The sequence below is a fragment of the Macrotis lagotis genome, chromosome 7, assembly GCF_037893015.1.
Source record: "Macrotis lagotis isolate mMagLag1 chromosome 7, bilby.v1.9.chrom.fasta, whole genome shotgun sequence".
In the NCBI taxonomy this organism is placed as follows: domain Eukaryota; kingdom Metazoa; phylum Chordata; class Mammalia; order Peramelemorphia; family Peramelidae; genus Macrotis; species Macrotis lagotis.
Window position 1 is genome coordinate 103063960 of NC_133664.1, and position 7718 is coordinate 103071677.

Genomic DNA, 7718 nt, shown 5'->3' on the forward strand with positions numbered 1-7718 from the left:
ATCTATTAAAGATATGCAATGTGACTTCATTTTCCTGATTCTAGTGTGTGAAGGTTTATTTGTCTATGAAAGCAAACTATGTATCAAACTAGTGGCAGATGAAATAAGGGCTGAGAATACTAGAGCTATAGGCATGAAAAAATGCTAGGAGATTCATGGGAAGGTGGTTTATTTCAATATGCACTCAGATTTAATTCACTTTTCCATGTTGGGTACGTTTGATGTATGAAGGTCGACAACTAATGTTTCTACTTCTAACCCAAAATATGTATTTTCATGGTATCATGCAGCCAAATCTTTGTTTCCTGAAACCCTCAAACACCCCAGCTTCAGATCTTCAGTAATAAAATTCAAGTTTGCCAGGATACAGAGGAACTGTTTGTTTTTGTTTTCTGTGGATGACAGGAATAGGGAAAAAAAGCAAAGTTAATCAGAAGTGAATTCTGGCTATCCTTCTGGAATTATTATAAACAAGGAGCTCCTAGGAACCTTAGAAAGTATCCTTTTCAAGATTTACTATGTAAGCATTTAAGTCCAATATTAATTATTCAAGGGAATACCATTTTAAAATGGTGGAATCTATTTCATTCCAGTAAATTACCATATAATTCAATGGAATGAAGTTATAATGAAAAAATCCATTTCTGTATTCTGCTGCTGACACAGAAAAGTGGCGGCTTTCATTTTTGTACTCAATCGGATTCTGTGTTTATAGACCCATTTTCATCTTGCTATAGTTCTTCTGCTGCTCTTCCTTGAAAGTGTCTTTGACCTTGGCTCTCTTCAGACCTCCATCCCAGGGAAGCTCGGTCAGTCCTCCTTGCACAGCAATTGCAGACTTAACCCTATTTTCAAATTGAACTGCATCTTCATTTCCCTCTCTGGTCATTGGGGGCAAGTACCACACATCACAGACTATGGCCCAGCTAGTCATCAAGCAAGTAGTTCACCATGCTTTATTTACTACTGTTCCAAAAGGCATCACCAAACTGAGGGTTATACTTTATTGCATCTGAATATACAGTTCCTCCTATTTCAAAACTTCCCTTTTTAAACATCATAACTGAGGTGTTGTTTATACAGGTTCCTTCAGGAAAGATTAAAATGGGCAATTTCTTCTTATCAGCAATGTGCTCTCTTAGTCTTTTAGTCACCAGATGTTGGTCCTTCATTTCTGAACGTTCAAACCAAACATGTGGACAAGCCTTAACCATGGCCCTCTGAATGACTCCTATCAATCCACCATGAACCTGACCAACCATGGCATAGCATCCATCAGTTGTCAAGATCAGAACATCTATTGGGGAAGTATGGTTGGCAACACAAATGCCTCCTTTCTGCGGTTGGTATTGCTTGTTATGGTAATGAATGGTACCAGAAAGAGCTCTGACACAGATCCTGCAGCAAGTCAGATGGACCGGTTCACTCAACCAGTTCTTTATACTGCTATTTGGGAGCTGCTCAACCATAGTAGTTCCTATAACCAGCAAACTAATCCCAAAGAAAGCCAAAGTAATGGGAAGAGGAAGGAGGAAACAGTAACAAACTATAACACCCAGTACCCACACCAAGGTTAATCGGAGGCTGATATATTGGAAGTTAATATTGGTTCTTGTGAGAAGATTCCAGGACACTAACTCCTCTGAGGAGAATCTCTGGGTCACTTTATCTTCTACGATGGCTTCAAATCCCTTCTTGGAGAAATAGAATACATCAGACAGCTCAAAGTCCCTCCCTCGATGTCCAGCCATCCCTTTCTCCATAGGTGATTCATCTCTCTCAATGATACCACCAGAAGCTGAGGTTTTAAGTGCTGATTCCTTTGGAGCTTCTTTCTGAATTCTTAATGTGGCCCACTCCAGGGTTTTCACCAGGAACTGCAGGTACACCTCGGAGATGCCCAGCGACACGCCGAAGGCCGCGGGCAGCAGGATGAGGCTCAGCACCAGCGCCAGCCAGGTGCCCAGGACCTGCACGGCCAGCGCGGCGCCCTCCATTTCCAAAAGGGAAGTTTTGAAATAGGAGGAACTGTATATCCAGATGCAATAAAGTATAACCCTCAGTTTGGTGATGCCTTTTGGAACAGTAGTAAATAAATTTCAAATTATCTTTCCTAAATCTGTTTTCCATATCAGTTGTTTTTTCAATGAGATATTTCACATTTTCTTCTAATTTTTCATTTTTTTGGTTTTGAAGTATTGATTCCTGATTTCTGGTAAGTTCATCAATCTGCCTGAAAGATTTGTTCTCCTCAGAGAGTTTTCTTATCTCTTTTTCCATCTGGCCAATTTTGCTTTTTAAAGCATTCTTCTCCTCAATAACTTTTTGAACTGTTTTATCCATTTGAACTAAGCTGTTTTTTAGCATGCTATTTTCTTCAGCATTTTTTTGGATTTCCTTGACGAAGCTGCTGACTTCATTTTCATGTTTTTCCTGCATCTCTCTCCTTTCTTTTTCCAGTTTTTCTTCCAGCTCCCTCATTTGATTTTCAAAGTCTTTTTTGAGCTCTATCATAGCCTGAGCCCAATTTCTGTTTTTTCTTGGTCTTTAGATGCAGGAGCTTGTGCTTCCTCATCTTCAGACTGAGTATTTTGATCCTTCTTGGGCTCATTTGCAAAATATTTCTCAATGGTCTTCCTCTTGTATCTTTGCTTGTTCATTTTCCCAGCCTAAGCCTGTTTTTTTGGGGTGCTTCCTGAGCTTTTGGGACACTCCCACAAGGGTCTCAGTGTGTGAGGTTCTGTCCTCCCTCCTAGTCTGTGAATGACCATAAGCTCCCACCTCTGCCACGGGGCCAAGGTGGGGGGACCCTGTTGTTCTATGGGGGGGCCTAGACTGGGTTCAGGATCTTAATGTGGTCAGAGCCCCAGAGTCCTGTTTCAGGACTCTCTCTCTTCACTCCCCTCCCTCAGCTCAATGAGCTCATGCCCTGGGGGCTCCTGCTTACCAGCTCCACCTGCTTCTGTTTCATGGTCTAGGCTGTGGGTCTAGGCTGTGGAAAGACCAAGCTGCTTGCTGTGTGCACTGGGGGCTGGGCTCCAAGTGCTAGCTCTGGCAGAGGTCCCCCGGGGTTCCCCCACTTTATGCCCGTTGCTCCCCCGGGGTGCAGCTCAGGAGACTCCCCCACTGCTGTGAGCTGCGGCTCCCAGCACCCTGGGGCTGCCTCCTGGAGGCTGAAGTTCTTTGGCTCTGGGGGGCCACCCTTCTGGCGGGCCACCCCCTCCAGCCCTGGGGGGAGCAGAGCCTTTCTGCTCTTTTCCAGGTTACCTTGTGTAGGAGAACTGCCTCACTGGGTCCCTTTGTGGGTTCTGTCTCTCGAAAGTTTAGTTAGAGTCCTTAGTTTATGAGTTTTTATCAGAGAGCTCCTAAGACTGGATCCCTTCATGTCGCCATCTTGGCTCCGCCCCCCATTCCTTGATCTTCTAATTTGCTTGTAGTATTTTTTTTTATGTCTAAATCCTGTAACTATTTGGATCTTATCTTGGTAAAGGGTGTTAGGTGTTGGTCTAATCTAAGTTTCTTCCATACTAACTTCCAATTTTTCCAGAAGTTTTTATCAGAGAGAGTTTTTATCCCAATAGCTGGACTCTTTGGGCTTATCAAACAGCAGATTACTATAATCATCTCCTGCTTTTGCACCTAGTCTATTCCACTGGTCCACCACTCTATTTCTTACTTATTTATACCAGTTTATTAAAATTTATTTTTATTAAAGATATTATTTGAGTTTTACAATTTTACCCCCAATCTTACTTCCCTCCCCCCCCGAAATCAATCTATCAGTCTTTACTTTGTTTCCATGTTGTACCTTGATCCAAATTGGATGTGATGAGAGAGAAATCATATGATAATGAATGCTTTATAATATAATTTTAGATCAGGTAGGGCTAAGCCCCCATATTTTGTACTTTTTTTCATTAAATTCCTGGAAATTCTTGACTTTTTATTTCTCATATGAATTTACTTACAATTTTTTCTAATTCATTAAAGTAATTTTTTGGAATTTTTATTGATAGGGCACTAAACAGGTAGTTTAGTTTTGGTAGAATTGTAATTTTTATTGTATTAGTTCTATTTATCTATGAGCAATTGATATTTGCCCAGTTATTTAAATCTGATTTAATTTGTGTGAGAAGTGTTTTATAATTGTTTTCAAAAAGTTTCTGAATCTGTCTTTGCAAATAGACTCCCAGGTATTTTATATTGCCTGAGGTTACTTTGAATGGAATTTCTCTTTCTAGTTCTTCCTGCTGTATATTGCTAGACATATATATATATATATATATGTGTGTGTGTTGAGGATTTATGAGGGTTTATTTTATAACCTGCAACTTTGCTAAAATTGTTAATTGTTTCCAGTAGTTTTTTGGATGATTTCTTAGGATTCTCTAGGTAGACCATCATGTCATCTGCAAATGCATCTGCATCATGTCTCTTCCTTACCAATTCTAATTCCTTCAATTTCTTTTTCTTCTGTAACTGCTGATGCTAACATTTCTAATACAATATTGAATAGTAGTGGTGATAATGGGCACCCTTGTTTCACCCCTGTTCTTATTGGGAATGCCTCTAGCCTCTCCCCATTGAATATAATGCTTGTTGAATAATCTATCTTCTTGAGCCTTATTAACTTCCTCTTCTGTAAAATAATAATAATGGTTTACTCTTGAGTTGATAATGGAATCAAAACTCTCAGAAACCTTGTTCTAGTGAGAAGACTACCACCTCAGATTGATGAATGTAGAGTAAATCACTAGTAACAAGTAAAGGCCTACAACTGATGAAATCACAAAATTTTTGTGACTTCTGTCTAATAATGCCTAGCCCTCAGCTATGCTAGATAAATAGGTACAAAGTATATAATTTTTTCCTTTTTTAATATATATACTTCTTTTTTAATATAATTTTATTTTTTTCTAATTACATGTAAAGATCATTTAACATTCATTTTTTGTTAGATTTTGTGTTCTAAATTGTTATTCCTCTTTCCCATCAGTGCCTCCACCCCAAGACAGCACGAAATTAGATATAGGTTTTACAAGTACAGTCATGTTAAACATATTTCCACATTAGTCATTGTGAAAGAAGAATCAGAATAAAAGTGAAAAACCAAGAGTAAGAAAAAAACAAAAACGTGTGTATGGTTTGATCTATATTCAAGCACCATAGTTCTTTTTTTGAATGTAGTTAGCATTTTTCATCAAGTTTTTTGCAATCTTCTTGGATCATTGTATTGCTGAGAAGAACCAAGTTTATCAGAGTTGATCTTCAGACAATGTTGCTGTTACTCTGTACAAAGTTCTCCTGGTTCTTCTGACTTCATTCAGTTCATATAAGACCAAGGTTTTCTGAAATCTGCCTGCTCTTCATTTCTTATACCACTTACACCATTATACCATTATTTCTTATACCATTTCTTATACCATTCTTCCTTGACATTCATATACCACAACTTGCTTATTCTTTCCCCAATTGATGAGTATCTTCTCAATTCCCAATTCTTTGCCACCTAAAAAAAGAGCTGCTATAAAGTTTTTGTACATGTAGGTCCATTTCCTTTTTTTATTATTATCTCTTTGGTATATAAAGCTAGGAGGATTATTGCTGGATCAAAAGCTATGAAGTATGAATGTACTTTGGGCATAGTTTCAAATTGCTCTCTAGGATGGGTGGATCAGTTTATAACTCTACCAACAATGCAATAGTGTCCCAGTTTTCCCACATTCTCTCCAACATTTATCATTTTTCTTTTCTATCATATTAGCCAATCCAATTGGTGTAAATAGGTAGCTCAGAGTTATTTTAATTTGTACTATTCTAATCAAAAGTGATTTAGAGGTGGCTGGGTGGGGCAGTGGATAGAGCACCAGCCCTGGAGTCAAGAGTTCAAATCTGGTCTCAGACACTTAATAATTACTTAGTTGTGTGGCCTTGGGCAAGCCACTTAACCCCATTGCCTTGCAAAAACTAAAAAACAAAACAAAAACAAAAAAGTGATTTAGAGCATTTCTTCATATACCTACAGATAGTTTTGATTTCATCTGTAAACTGCCTGTTTATATCCTTCGACCTTTTATCAATTGGGGAATGTCATTTATTCTTATAAAATTCCATTCTCTATGTATTTTAGACCGAGATCAAAGATTTTTCTTGGGGAAGAATGACCACAAAAGCGAGAAAAGGGGAAATCATGAAAGGTTTGTTGGTTGAAATGTGGGACCTGAGTTGTATTACATGATAAAGAACAATCTGGGTGTGGTCAGCATCCTTTGGCACTGATGGTTCTTTGTAACCAATTAATATATGACTATATAAATATATATATATATATATATATATATATATATATATATATATATATATATACCCATTTATGTAGGATTTCTTGAGTAAAGGTCAGAAAGTTGAGTTACATAAAATGGTCTTTCAATTGAATTATAAACTCCTTGTGTTTCAGGAACTGATTTTTTGCCTCTTTGCCCAGTATTTAACACAATGCCCAGAACAGAGTAGGTACTTAATGAATGCTTATTGATTGATTGCTCATGACACACATGTCCTTAGTTGTCAGTTGTATCACATATTTTATTGATGTCTATTAAGTCATCCTACCTAAAGACCTATGAAAATCTGTGCATTTTACACATAAATAGAACTTTTTCCTGTTCATCTGGGCCAAAAGTGATTACAGAATGGGGACAAGGGTGGTTGGACAGGACTGTGGTGAAGGATATGAGACACTCCCATAGGAGGTTTTAAAGAAACGTGAAATATTAGGAAGTCTATGGTAAAAAGTTCTTGGTTGATGGCAGTGTGACCTTGGAGAAGATCACTAAATAAGTAGAGAACATGGACACTAAGAGGAGGAAGAAGCACACTCCTGTCCCAGAGGAGACATGTCTACCTCAAATGATTCCTCATTTCTTCTGTTACTTATAATGTCATATAGATGTATCAGAGTCTAATGACTGGTAAAAACAAGAGTATCATGTTAATGTTAAAATCAATAGAATTTTCTGACTCATGTTTTCTGTCTTGAAAACCAAAAAGGCAGTACTATGAATGAAAAACCTCCATATACTTTTCTTTACCTCAAAATATCTCTTCATTTTGATTCATCATTATTTTCTTTCCTCTCAATTCTGAGAAAGGTGACCCTCCATATTTCTCATCTTAATCCCTCTCTCTGTACTCTTGGTCTCATCTCCTACTCAATTCTATAGGAGAATTAGTTCTACATTGATTAAATTTTTCTGGTCAAATCAACTATTAGGTACTATATTAGGTACTATATTAAGTGCTGGTGATACAAAGGAAGGAAAAACAGATTTTGCTCTCAAGGAGATCAAAGTGTAATGGCAAAAATAACATGCAAACAACGAGAGACAAATATGTGTATGTGTATACATATTTACACAGAATAATTGGAGAGAATCTCAGGCTAAGTCAATAAGATAGAAGGTGGATTGAAACTCTAGGTGAAACTTGTTGGTAGCTAGAGAAACTAAGAGGTTGAGATGGGAAGGAAGAGTACTCTAGCTATGTATAAATGTCCCAAGTTGGCAAATGGAAACAGTTCAAGAAAAATATGAAGGTCATTATTCCTAGATTGTAGAATATGGAGGAAGGAATGGAAATAAATAAGATTTTAGAATGATAGGAAGAGGAGAAACTATGAAATGCTTTTACAGTCAAATAGAGGTTTTTTTATATTTGAT

The 7718-nt window shown here is 37.6% G+C and overlaps 1 pseudogene; it reads right to left on the reverse strand.

The window, feature by feature from the left end:
• Window positions 1–692: 692 nt before the first annotated feature.
• Window positions 693–1997, reverse strand: LOC141493756 (glycerol-3-phosphate acyltransferase 3 pseudogene; annotated as a pseudogene).
• Between the last annotated feature and the right edge of the window lie 5721 nt (window positions 1998–7718).